Source organism: Rhinopithecus bieti, unplaced genomic scaffold (assembly GCF_001698545.2).
Source record: "Rhinopithecus bieti isolate Rb0 unplaced genomic scaffold, ASM169854v2 scaffold_5260, whole genome shotgun sequence".
Lineage (NCBI taxonomy): Eukaryota > Metazoa > Chordata > Mammalia > Primates > Cercopithecidae > Rhinopithecus > Rhinopithecus bieti.
In genome coordinates, this window is record NW_016805896.1 from 6,504,459 (window position 1) to 6,519,144 (window position 14,686).

Here is a 14,686-nt window from a genome sequence, read left to right on the forward strand (position 1 = left end):
GGGGAGCTGCCGGGCGGCGCCCACCCCGCCTGGTCGCCCGCCTGCGCGACTCCCGTGGGAGAACCAAACGCAATTCCCGGCCTCCCCGCGGGAGTTAGAGTCGCCTAGTTCTTCATCCCTTCCGGAGGCGGCGGGGAGTCCTTGCCCCGAGCGTTTGAAAACAATCCCCCAAATCGCCAGTCCCATAATTCCCCAGTCCCCTAGTCCCGCTGTTCCCCTGTTTCCCTGGCCTCCAGTTCACCAATCCCCCAACCCCTGTCCCAAGTCCCCTAGTCCCCAGTCCCCAGTCCCCAGTCCCCCGGTCCCCCGGTCCCCCAGTCCCCACGTCCCCACGTCCCCACTGCCGGGGAAGGGAAGCAGAGTCTCCCTCCTCTGGCCGCCTAGAGGAACTTCATCTTGTCTGTAACTGCGTCTCCAGCGTCTTATTCCGTTAAAATAATTATTTCGACTTTTATTTTGCTTATAAGGCCGCCTTGTGGTGGCTCATGTATTATTCCTTTGAACTGTTATTGATTTCTTTTCTTGATATTTCATTTTCAAGTGTCTGCTCAATCAAGTCAAATAGTGAATAGCTTCCTGGCGGAGAGGCTGAGAATTGTATACTTGCTTGCTTTAAAGCATCCCAAATAAGATGATCCACTCCAACACCTCCCTTTTACAGGTGAGAAAAGTGATATTTAGAGCTGATTTATGACTTGACAAAAGTCAGATCCAGCAATCTTCAAACTCAGGAATATAAGAATCTCCCGATTGCCAATTCAAAGCATTTTCTATTATTATTTTCTTGACATTCATCCACTACTCAATAAATATTTGTGAATTGACTTGGTAGCTTATCACTCCTATTTATCGTTGGATAATCTGTTGTGTATTGATTGCTTTGGGCATCTTGACCCAAATACAGCATTCTTGACCACTCCTACCCTCAAAATATTGTTCCTTTGTCCTGCTGTAGTAATAGGTTTTAGAACACCACTTACCAAGTTTAAGAACTCAGAGACATGACTAGTTGCAAGACAAGTCCAAGAATCCAGAGGATTTTCAGCTATTTGTGTTCAATTGTTATTTAGACATTCGTACAGAAACTAGTGTATTTCTATCTTGAATATATAATACTTTTCACTTTACTGTTGTAGTTATACAATTTTATTATAAACTATATCTGGCTAATTTCCAGAACTATCGAAAATACGAGTTTGATTGTTAGTCTACGCACTATCCCTGAATGGGTTGGGATTGCTGCCAGAGCTTTTATCCACAACCCAGACTTCTCTCTCCTGCTCCCACCTCAGATTCAACACAACCTCAGACTCAACTAATTTGTTACCACATCCTCAGAATTTTTCTTCCTGTTCTATATTCCATAGCAGTGAATGGGATAACTGCATATATTCTTCTTTCTTTTGTCTTTAGAATATGGACTTCATTCTCACACTGGCTTATTCCACCAGTCTAGAACCATGATTTCCAAGAGCACTGGACTCATAAATTCCCAAACTTGCACCTAAAAAGAAAATCTAGAAACACTCGATGGATTCTTCTTGACCTCAGTTGGTTCAATTTGTCTGTCCCAAGAACATTTATGTTGGGGATAGGACTACTACAATTGGCAGCAATGTCAGACTATGTGGATGGAGTGGGAAAACAATTTCACAAAAAAAGGAGCCCTCTAGGAAAGAGAATTGCTGGGGAAAAATCTGTATTTGTCTACTCAGAGTTTATCTAGGCTTATGGGACTGAAGATCAATGAGAATATTGGTTGCTAAAATGCTAGACTGCGGAGTACAGACAAAATGGAAAGGAAGATGATGTATGGTGAATGAGCAGGGAAAAGCAGAAAGATTAAGCACTGGAATATTTAAAGTAGTTGAAGAATTTGTATTGAGGAAATGATACAGGGAGAGAACTGGATTGATTATTTTATAAGCATCTGGGTTATATACCTGGTGGAAAATTAGAACATCTACAAGCAGATGGTTGCATGTGTGTGAGCTCTAATGGCCATGGTAACTTCTGCACAATGACACTAATTATGTGTGTATGTTTGCCGTGTGTGTGTGTGTGTGTGTGTGCTGTATATGGCATTTTAAAATTGATGTTGAACTTTTAACTTCATTTATAATGCTGCTGAAATAGAAGAAGGCCACTCACATTAGAAGAAGCAGAGGCTATCTATTCAGATCTTGCTGTAGGAAGGGAGTCAGCCACTGTCACTTGCATTGGAGAGAGACTCAAAGGCAGACAAGGGAGTGGGAAAGCTATAAAGCTTCAGGTATGTTTTGATTGGAGGTTATTGACATGGTGATGCTGAAGGAGGGCTAACTAGAAGCAGGATATTTTATAGGACTAGTCTGAGGATCTTATTTGGCTTTCTCTGCTTGGTCTTGAATTGGAACCAGGAGCAATAATTAGGAAAGCTGGCAGTCATCAACAAAGTCCTGACTGTTCCAGGCTGATCAGTGTGGAAGTTATGGTTTGGCTTTCTGGACTGGTTGATGCAGACATGTGGATCAGAGTTTTATTTTCATATGTGGTCTGGCCATAGTCCCTTGATATAGTCAGTCAATGTTCATAAAAATTCAGTTAGGTAAATTTAAACTTACCTTCATATTAGAAAACTGATATTTGCATGCATTGTATTTATGGACATGTAATTTGTTAATGAACCCTAGTTCACTGAATTTAAATTATTACCATGTATTAATGGACCTGTTTGTATTTTTTCTAGTCTTTGTCTTCTGTTACTTTTTGGAAACTTGACTCCAGGTTGAAACTCCTTTCTCTTGTTTTCTATGATCCCATTCATTTTGTTCCCTTCAATTTCTCTAGAAATTGTTTTTTTTTTTTTTTTTTTTTTTATTATACTTTAAGTTCTAGGGTACATGTGCATAACGTGCAGGTTTGTTACATATGTTCTTGACTTTCATGTCTAAATTCCTTTTCTTCATTGCTGCTGTTATTGCATGCTGGTGACTGGACTAAATATTCTATACACATTATCTTATTTTAACCCTCACAATGACACTGTGAAATACTGTTATTTTCACCATTTTCCACAGCAAAGACTGAAGTTCAAATACATTAACTACCCTTCCCAAGGTCAGATAGCCAGCCAATAATGGGCCCGTGAGGAACTGAATTCTACATCTAACTGATTGGAAAACTATGTTCTTTGGCATTTGATTGAACTACTTTAACCATGACATGTCTATTTTGTGTTAGTTTACATCTATGAACATTACCATCTGGTCTCACTTTCTGGGTACTTAATGTGTGTGTGAACAGAGATAATTAGAAGGTCTTTCATGTGAACCGAAGGGATTCAGCCTGCCCTTAGATGCTGGAAAACCTTTGGATTTAACCACAAACCAATGAACTGGATGAGATACCTGGGCATGTTAAATAGAAAACCAAAGGTGGAGGGGCGACAATATGGTTGAATAGACAGTAAAAGAGCACAGCCAACAAGTTATAGTTTGTATGGAAATTAGTTATTTGAACATCCCTGTACTGATGGTAAGTTGTTTAATGGACAAACTAGACAATTATTTTGTTTCTTTAAAATTTTCTTTGTGTAAATGAGACTTTATTATTTAAATTTATCTTCCTTGAGGTTAAAAACTATCCTCATAAATTGTAACTGTTGAGTCTACAAATTACACTTGTGACAAATTCTTTGAGAGGCTGCAAAAGGCTGAGCATTTTTGTTAGAGAAGTTATGTGAGTCAGAGGTAATTACACTTTAATCACCCTAAGTGGTCCATTGCTTAGGAAACTCCATTTGCTCGGTTTGTACTCCCAGAACAACTTGATTACAGGCAAAGGATATAGCATAACACAGAAACAACACAAGAAAAATATGCATGAAAAAGGACCTAGAGGTTCCAGGCACAGGTTTCTTTTGTTCTACCACCTCTGGGTCACACAGGTGCTCTTAGCCTGTACCAGACTATAACCACTACTGGTGTGCATGTGAAGCACTTCTGTAGCAGAAGACCCAAATCTCACAGTGGAGATCTCTTATACTAAGATTTTCATATAGATGTATTCTAGCTATGTTACCAGCCTTTACTTTGAATGTCTTCCTTCCCCAGACTCCACTGAAATTAGGTGCAATTACAAATTCAATTATTATTACTAAACAGTGCTAGCAGACTGATACTTCTTGCTCTGAAACAATTCATGGATCCATGGTTATAAAACATCATTTATCTTTAGTTAATACATTTTACAGCATTGGCCAAGGGTCAGTAGCTCTGGAAATAAACTGCGATCAATCCAAACCAGCTAAGATGAACCTATTATATGCATAGATTATGGATGCAGCAATAAATGCTCAATTCTTTTCCACATTAAAACCAGTAAACAAATAGCATCCTCCTTTGCATCTACATCTCACTTCATGTCTAGCTCTTTCCAGCTTGTATCTGCTCAAGTCCTAGAAAAAGTGGTCTATGCATGTCTTTCATCATCCTCATTCTTTCTGTCCTGGACATCTTGTTACCTAAACTCTGCTCCTATCACTTATGGGAAATGTTTGTGTTAAGGTCATTCATGACCTTCTGCTAGATGAAATGGACCTGTTTGTATTTTTTCTAGTCTTTGTCTTCTGTTACTTTTTGGAAATTTGACTCCAGGTTGAAACTCCTTTCTCTTGTTTTCTATGATCCCATTCATTTTTTTTCCTTCAATTTTTCTAGAAATTGTTAATGTTAACTATTCTTGACTTTCATGTCTAAATTCCTTTTCTTCATTGCTGCTGTTATATGATCTGATCCAACTATAGTTCTATAATAATAATTCCCAAAACTCTGTTTCCAGTCTAAAACCTTCTCATGAGTATTGGACACACATACACCATCGTCATTAAAAAGCACCCATAAGTGAAGTTTCAGTAGTCCTCTCTCCTCTGTCAACCCAGTTTTCCTCACATAGATCTGATTTCAGATAATGGCAGTGCAGGCTATTCATTCTTTCATGCTAGAGATACGGGAGTCATTCTAGATCCCTCTTTTTCAGTTACTGCATTTAATTTATCATCAAATCACACTGTTTCTGTCTCTTAAATAGCATTTGACTCTTAGTTCCTCCTTTCCATTTCTACTTCCTGTAGCTTATTATAGTATTATATAATAAATATTATTATTATAAATAATGTTTACTAAGATCACTTCAGTAGTCTTCTCTCTTGGTCATTTTTTGCCTCTAATCATGGTCTTCTCCAATAAGCCCTCCATCGCATAGCACTTGTTTCTCTCTGTGTTGTTCCTGTTGAGTGATACGTTCCTACAAAAGATTTGAAGTAGTTAGAAAAGGGTCTCATTTATTCTGGCATCATCAGTGCCAAGCATATAATATATATTGAATACATTTTTTGAATGAATAAATTAACATACACTTTAGAAAAATATGCATGGGAAATGAGGATATGCTGCTTACATGCTCTAAAACAACATTGTCCAAAAGACTTTTCTGCAATCATAGAGCTGTGCTATGATGCAGTAGCCTATAGCTACATGTGTCTATTGAGTACTTGAAGGTGACTAATGTAGCCAAGGAACTCTATTTTTAATTTAAAATTGAACATGGCTAGTGGTTATGATAGAAAACAGCATAGCTTTAAGAAAATAGGCCCTGAAATTGCTCTTTTTAAAAAATATAATTAACTCTTAAGTGGAACAAACTAAAGCTGTTTTTTTTATTTCTGCTCCAATAATTATGACCACTTTAAACTAAAATTCTGCAGATGGTCTCTCATTCCTAGTTCAACAATTCTGTTCAAGAAATATTTTTGAGCACATAATATTTGCCAGGTACTGTGGATTCAAAGAAAAACAAAATAACAATTTCTGCGTTTGAAGATAACAGCAGGAAAATGTCACCTGTTAATGGAATTTGATTTCTGAAATATTGAAAATTAGCGGAAAACTTGAAAATTGATGAAGACACGGGGAAAGAACATTTTAAATATTTTTCCCTCTTCCTCCTCCTACATCTAGATTCTGAAGTAGCAGATGAGAGTTAGAATTGTCAAAATGAATCTTATGATGATGGGAATCATTTCAGATCCCCATGTGAAATATACAGCCCTCCTGAAGTACAGTAAGCATGAACTTTTGCTTGTTTCTTTGACCTAGATAGTTTTAATTATCTCCTTTCCTTTCTACCTTCCATTTTGTGTCTTCCTGATACCTCAGTTGCTTTCAGATTTATTAATTTCTCTGAAACAATGTTGCAGACAGCCCAATGTCACAACCTCTGGCTCTAGACAGTTCCATCAAACTGTGTCATTTCTGGGGACTGACTGTGGTGTGATAGCAAATTTTGCATCAGTATGACAGCATTTATAGCCAAGCTAATTTAGATTACTTAGCAAATATTATGCCATGAAATCATGTATAAAATGGTATCAGTAGGGTCCAAATATATAGTATAAAATGTATTTCTTTACCCGCTAATTTGAACATGTCCTTAGAAAACTGCTGTACGAAGTTGTTGGCATAATTTCTTTGTAATAAATTCCCAGTGCTGCTTATTACTTTTGATTTTCTTATTCTCCAGATGGCTACACATTTGCACTCTTATTTGTCTGTTATTTCACTAAGCACAGATTTCTTACTGGGTGCTATTATTTATTTATATTTATTTATATCTTTGTTTTGCAGCAACAAAAACTGTTTCTCTTAATGAAGAATTTAAGAACAATAGGAAATTAGTGGAAAGCTTAATTTTCCAGCTTGATTTAATACTTCTCAAAAGCTATACTGTTGGATGAATTTTGATTTCTTTACTGAATACTAACAAATTTCTAGAAAAATATTAAATATTGCTTGTATTGAGATCTTTGCTTAGTCATAGTGATTTAAAAGAGGCCAAACATTTATACTTAAACATATTTCAATAATAGAATTACTAATGAAAGCATTACTTCCTTTTTCCCTTGTGGCATAATGATAAACTCAGAGTGATATCCATTTTGATTTTCTTTGTGAAACGTATAAGAAAGTATAAGTATCTTTCTACACACACACACATGCACACTCTCACACATACACACACAGAATATCTGCTATTGAATTGTTGGTCAGTCATGGAGTGGGAAGCTATTAAGGCACTTTACTGTTTAGAATGAACATAATAGGAAACCTTAGCATTGTATTACATTTTCTCAACTAACAGCTTAAAGCTATATTTATGGATAAATAAAACCACGTTGTGAAATTTCACCCTATTCATCTTTATTTTCTTATTCATTTTAGTCTCATATTTTCCTTCCCTATAGATGGCTTACTGGCCTCTGGTAAAGATCATAAGTGGAAGAACATTGAGTGACTAGTGGTGATGGGTTGGGGGCAGGGCAGCAGTACATTACCTGTTTTCAATCTAGTGTTTGAAGGCCTCTAGTAGGAAAAGAAAACTCATGACCTTTTGACAAGATCATATTTAAGGGAGACTTAGTCTTTCCATTTTTATTAAATTTTAATTTGGTAGCTCATATGAACTAGAATTTTTTTATTTAGCAACATATGCTTTGTATTAATTCAGTAGTTTGCATTTTGAGGAAGACCATTTAGAGAATCTGGATGAATAAAAATTGGATATACTCTGGAGATGCCATGCCAATGCATGGATATCCTTTTGCAGAAGCAGAAAAATCAGCCCTAGGTAACAATTCTCAATAGAATTTTAGATGTATCCTTTGTGGGAAAACTCAATATACCCTTCACGTTATCCAAACTTTAAAGCCTACAAGGTTTATAAAAATGACTAGTAGAATGGAGTGTTATGCTTTAGAAGAATAAACAGAACTTGGTGAGTGTTAAAATTTCTAAACTAATGTTAACAGACACTGAGTAATTTCTTTGTTATTCAAACATAACCTCAGAATAGTTGATAATATCAGTCTCTCTTACAAAGGCAATAATTACGCCTCTAAAAGATCATATTTCATATGCCTTACTACCACATTAATCAATGTAACTGTTCTCAATATTTAGTTCCTTAAGAGATGGTAGATTTGAAGAAGTTCAAGGCAGCTGTTTCTTGATACCTTTAAAAATGGTAATTAAATTTATGGACAAAGCCATGCAATTAAAAAAATATTTCTGACGTTTATCTTACAGAGCATCATAAATAATCCATAGGTAGAAACAGCATGAAGATAGTGTTTCCCTTATTGGGAGTTTCAGTCCTTCTTTAGATAAGTTACTGGATGTGTTTCTCAAGGAGATGTGTTTCTTTGCTACTGAGAGGAACCTGGAGTGTGTAAAATCAGAAGGAAGAGCATCACAGGGTATCGGTATGTGCATCAAGGAGTATTCAATTTGTGTGTTTGTGTGTGTGTGTGTGTTTATAGAGAGGGCATGGGAGATTTATATTAAAACTTGGGTTGGAGAAATCTATTACTACCATCTTTAAGCAAAACTTACAGTTCGCTTAGAAAAACTCTGCTAAAAATGTTTAGGCTCTACTAATATACTTTTGCTGGTATAGAAAGCATGAACCATAGCCCAGAAACTGAGTGTGTAAAGAACACCACACTGAAGTTTTTCTCTAAGTCAACTAAATTCCAATTCTGTGGCGCCTTTCTACTAGTTTAGCAGCAAATTTACCCTCAGTCAATCTTGATATCNTATAGTATTATATAATAAATATTATTATTATAAATAATGTTTACTAAGATCACTTCAGTAGTCTTCTCTCTTGGTCATTTTTTGCCTCTAATCATGGTCTTCTCCAATAAGCCCTCCATCGCATAGCACTTGTTTCTCTCTGTGTTGTTCCTGTTGAGTGATACGTTCCTACAAAAGATTTGAAGTAGTTAGAAAAGGGTCTCATTTATTCTGGCATCATCAGTGCCAAGCATATAATATATATTGAATACATTTTTTGAATGAATAAATTAACATACACTTTAGAAAATATGCATGGGAAATGAGGATATGCTGCTTACATGCTCTAAAACAACATTGTCCAAAAGACTTTTCTGCAATCATAGAGCTGTGCTATGATGCAGTAGCCTATAGCTACATGTGTCTATTGAGTACTTGAAGGTGACTAATGTAGCCAAGGAACTCTATTTTAATTTAAAATTGAACATGGCTAGTGGTTATGATAGAAAACAGCATAGCTTTAAGAAAATAGGCCCTGAAATTGCTCTTTTAAAAAATATAATTAACTCTTAAGTGGAACAAACTAAAGCTGTTTTTTTTATTTCTGCTCCAATAATTATGACCACTTTAAACTAAAATTCTGCAGATGGTCTCTCATTCCTAGTTCAACAATTCTGTTCAAGAAATATTTTGAGCACATAATATTTGCCAGGTACTGTGGATTCAAAGAAAACAAAATAACAATTTCTGCGTTTGAAGATAACAGCAGGAAAATGTCACCTGTTAATGGAATTTGATTTCTGAAATATTGAAAATTAGCGGAAAACTTGAAAATTGATGAAGACACGGGGAAAGAACATTTTAAATATTTTCCCTCTTCCTCCTCCTACATCTAGATTCTGAAGTAGCAGATGAGAGTTAGAATTGTCAAAATGAATCTTATGATGATGGGAATCATTTCAGATCCCCATGTGAAATATACAGCCCTCCTGAAGTACAGTAAGCATGAACTTTTGCTTGTTTCTTTGACCTAGATAGTTTTAATTATCTCCTTTCCTTTCTACCTTCCATTTTGTGTCTTCCTGATACCTCAGTTGCTTTCAGATTTATTAATTTCTCTGAAACAATGTTGCAGACAGCCCAATGTCACAACCTCTGGCTCTAGACAGTTCCATCAAACTGTGTCATTTCTGGGGACTGACTGTGGTGTGATAGCAAATTTTGCATCAGTATGACAGCATTTATAGCCAAGCTAATTTAGATTACTTAGCAAATATTATGCCATGAAATCATGTATAAAATGGTATCAGTAGGGTCCAAATATATAGTATAAAATGTATTTCTTTACCCGCTAATTTGAACATGTCCTTAGAAAACTGCTGTACGAAGTTGTTGGCATAATTTCTTTGTAATAAATTCCCAGTGCTGCTTATTACTTTTGATTTTCTTATTCTCCAGATGGCTACACATTTGCACTCTTATTTGTCTGTTATTTCACTAAGCACAGATTTCTTACTGGGTGCTATTATTTATTTATATTTATTTATATCTTTGTTTTGCAGCAACAAAACTGTTTCTCTTAATGAAGAATTTAAGAACAATAGGAAATTAGTGGAAAGCTTAATTTTCCAGCTTGATTTAATACTTCTCAAAAGCTATACTGTTGGATGAATTTTGATTTCTTTACTGAATACTAACAAATTTCTAGAAAATATTAAATATTGCTTGTATTGAGATCTTTGCTTAGTCATAGTGATTTAAAAGAGGCCAAACATTTATACTTAAACATATTTCAATAATAGAATTACTAATGAAAGCATTACTTCCTTTTCCCTTGTGGCATAATGATAAACTCAGAGTGATATCCATTTTGATTTTCTTTGTGAAACGTATAAGAAAGTATAAGTATCTTTCTACACACACACACATGCACACTCTCACACATACACACACAGAATATCTGCTATTGAATTGTTGGTCAGTCATGGAGTGGGAAGCTATTAAGGCACTTTACTGTTTAGAATGAACATAATAGGAAACCTTAGCATTGTATTACATTTTCTCAACTAACAGCTTAAAGCTATATTTATGGATAAATAAAACCACGTTGTGAAATTTCACCCTATTCATCTTTATTTTCTTATTCATTTTAGTCTCATATTTTCCTTCCCTATAGATGGCTTACTGGCCTCTGGTAAAGATCATAAGTGGAAGAACATTGAGTGACTAGTGGTGATGGGTTGGGGCAGGGCAGCAGTACATTACCTGTTTTCAATCTAGTGTTTGAAGGCCTCTAGTAGGAAAAGAAAACTCATGACCTTTTGACAAGATCATATTTAAGGGAGACTTAGTCTTTCCATTTTATTAAATTTTAATTTGGTAGCTCATATGAACTAGAATTTTTTTATTTAGCAACATATGCTTTGTATTAATTCAGTAGTTTGCATTTTGAGGAAGACCATTTAGAGAATCTGGATGAATAAAATTGGATATACTCTGGAGATGCCATGCCAATGCATGGATATCCTTTTGCAGAAGCAGAAAATCAGCCCTAGGTAACAATTCTCAATAGAATTTTAGATGTATCCTTTGTGGGAAAACTCAATATACCCTTCACGTTATCCAAACTTTAAAGCCTACAAGGTTTATAAAATGACTAGTAGAATGGAGTGTTATGCTTTAGAAGAATAAACAGAACTTGGTGAGTGTTAAAATTTCTAAACTAATGTTAACAGACACTGAGTAATTTCTTTGTTATTCAAACATAACCTCAGAATAGTTGATAATATCAGTCTCTCTTACAAAGGCAATAATTACGCCTCTAAAAGATCATATTTCATATGCCTTACTACCACATTAATCAATGTAACTGTTCTCAATATTTAGTTCCTTAAGAGATGGTAGATTTGAAGAAGTTCAAGGCAGCTGTTTCTTGATACCTTTAAAATGGTAATTAAATTTATGGACAAAGCCATGCAATTAAAAAAATATTTCTGACGTTTATCTTACAGAGCATCATAAATAATCCATAGGTAGAAACAGCATGAAGATAGTGTTTCCCTTATTGGGAGTTTCAGTCCTTCTTTAGATAAGTTACTGGATGTGTTTCTCAAGGAGATGTGTTTCTTTGCTACTGAGAGGAACCTGGAGTGTGTAAAATCAGAAGGAAGAGCATCACAGGGTATCGGTATGTGCATCAAGGAGTATTCAATTTGTGTGTTTGTGTGTGTGTGTGTGTTTATAGAGAGGGCATGGGAGATTTATATTAAAACTTGGGTTGGAGAAATCTATTACTACCATCTTTAAGCAAAACTTACAGTTCGCTTAGAAAACTCTGCTAAAATGTTTAGGCTCTACTAATATACTTTTGCTGGTATAGAAAGCATGAACCATAGCCCAGAAACTGAGTGTGTAAAGAACACCACACTGAAGTTTTCTCTAAGTCAACTAAATTCCAATTCTGTGGCGCCTTTCTACTAGTTTAGCAGCAAATTTACCCTCAGTCAATCTTGATATCACTTGTATCCCCCTCCCCATACCCAGCCAAACCCTCCTGCCACGTGTCATCTCTTCCACTGAGAGTACCAGCCTTCTCATGGATCTTATAGATCACTGCTGACTTGATGTGGCCCCCAGGCCCATAAGAAGCTGAGCGCAGTTGGCAGCTCTCATGCCTGTGATGCAGCCTGCAGTGCACCCAGCAGTCATCTCTGCAAAATCTGGTCACCTCCTTTGCTGCTACCACAGCCTTGTTGGGCTCACAGACCTCTTCCATCACCACTGAGGAATACTTCTACACACCTCACTGATCCTACATTCTTCTCTAGGATATCCCATGAGTTAAGATCAAAGAGATTTCAGACTGCTTCTGCTTTTCTCTAGGTCAAAAACCTTTAGACAAAAAACTACAAAGTCTTGTTATGATATAAAAATGGGAGTAGATGAGCTGGGGGGGGCTGAATAGAGAGAACAGATGCAATTAATAATTCAATATCTTCAGCTGATAAAATAATGTTTTAACAAATATGGTGCTATTTGGGGTAAAGGAGGGTGTAGTTTGATTACCTGGGAACCTACTGTCCTTTATTATAGAGTGGCTCCTAGTAGGAGTATTTGTATCACTGGCAGTAACAAGATTAAAGTTTTTCTCTAAGTCAACTAAATGTAAAGTTGTATATGAAAATTTGTGTTATAAAAGCTATGTATTTATTTTCATATCTACCAGAAAATATGTCATCCTAATGTGAATTGGTGTAAATTGACTTAAATAACACCACAAACAGTAAGTGAAAATAACGAAAAATATGATGGTGGCATCCAAATAACCAAATGTGAATAGCCAGTATGACCTGTGAAAAATCATGTTACTGGATTTTTAAAAAAATTGTTATGTTTATAATTGAGAATGCCTATAATTCAGATGTTCTAAGAAAGATGTGAAGACTCTTAGTATGCAGGAAGTTTTCTTGGCTTTCAACACAGAAAATGTCCCAAATAATATAAATGGTTAGTTTTCCATGCTCTACTACTCCACTGTTTAAAGTAAAATCATTTGTATTTCACTTATGTAGACTTCATTCTTTTGGTTTTGAGGACAGTGAATCATCACTTGAGCCATTTCCATTATTATTGCTCACGTTCATTTTTAAGCAATTGTGATTTTAAGCTACTGATTAATATTTTGATTAGTTAACAAACTTAATAGTACAGCCCTCTATTATAACAGGTTAGACTATGTTTTGCAAAAGTCCAACATCACCGTGGTTTAACAAAACAAAGATCTCTTCTTTGATGATGTTAGTGAGGTGGATAAGGCAGCTTTCCTTGATAGGGTCCTCTTCAAGGAGTGGTCTAGGGATCCGGCTTCTTTCACTGCAGCTCTACCATCTGGAACACATGGCTTCTAAGGTTCCATGGAAAGGAAGAGGGCTGGAGAGGCAAATGGAATGATTTTAAGGTCAAGATCTACTCTACATTTCATTGGCCAGAATCCAGTTATGGTCCTGAAACTGTCTGCAAGAGAGGTCAGCAAATGTAGTTTTCCTATTTCTGAGAAAGAGGAAATTGTGCAATGAACCCATATTATTACTTCTACCACAATCCCAAAATATAATCCAGAGTAGTTAAGATATAAAAGACTATTTCATCAAAAGTGTTTCATTGTGCATTTCGTATTATATTTACTGCTAATGAGCAGTTACACATTGACAAAAAATAATGTTTAATAATAAACAAAGCTCCAAATAGTTTTATTATATTTAGGTTTAGAAGCTATCAGAGGCTTACTCTTACTTTACTCAAGTAAAGCTCTTGTGGCAATTTTTTGATTTTAGCACAACAAGAGGCTATTTTTTTGTCGATAATTCTTTGTAGGTACAGATGTATCTGAAGTGATTAATATAAATACAGTTTCTGAACCAATATCTCCTAGCTTTGTTTTTATCATGTCACATAATTATCTAAATACATACTAGTGTTGAAAACAAATTTTCCATTTTAGATGGAAGAGAAAATAATTTTACAACATGAAAGTATTGATCATTTTACACAAAATGGCTGGAACATAGCATATATAATCTACCTTTAACAGTAATGCTATCTCAAGTTTAAACTTACTTTTGTTAAGAAATAGCTTCTTTCTTTGTTTCCTTGGGTTGCAAATACTCTATATTCTCTAGTTGCAATGACCATTGAAGATAAGTGATTTACAACATGGTTACCTGAATTTACAAAATTGCTAGATAAAAGTGATTTTCTTTACATTTGTTATTTCATTAAGGGAGTTTCCCTGAATTAAAAGAGGTTCTTTTTATTTCATGCTTTCCTTTCTCAAAGAGGAATGTGTAATATTTATATCATATATTATTTTTTCTCCCTTATAGGATTTAATATACACATTCACAACATAAATGTTATTACTTTTTATGCCACTCTTTTGCAGTTTGCATGTCTCTACTACATTTTGCTATGTGATAATTTGATTCTTCTATTACTTTATTATAACTTCTGCAAAAATGGTTTCATCTTGTTATTGTTTACTGAAGACTGACTTTTGTCCCTATATTAACTTTCTC

The 14,686-nt window shown here is 35.3% G+C and overlaps 1 protein-coding gene across 1 annotated transcript in view; it reads left to right on the top strand.

The window, feature by feature from the left end:
• Positions 1-14,686, top strand: part of CCDC178 (coiled-coil domain containing 178) — a 528,736-nt gene that overhangs the window by 525 nt on the left and 513,525 nt on the right. The window contains exon 2 of the mRNA XM_017873932.1: positions 542-661. The gene's annotated coding sequence lies outside the window, so the exon portion shown is untranslated. The remainder of the gene's footprint in view (positions 1-541; positions 662-14,686) is intronic.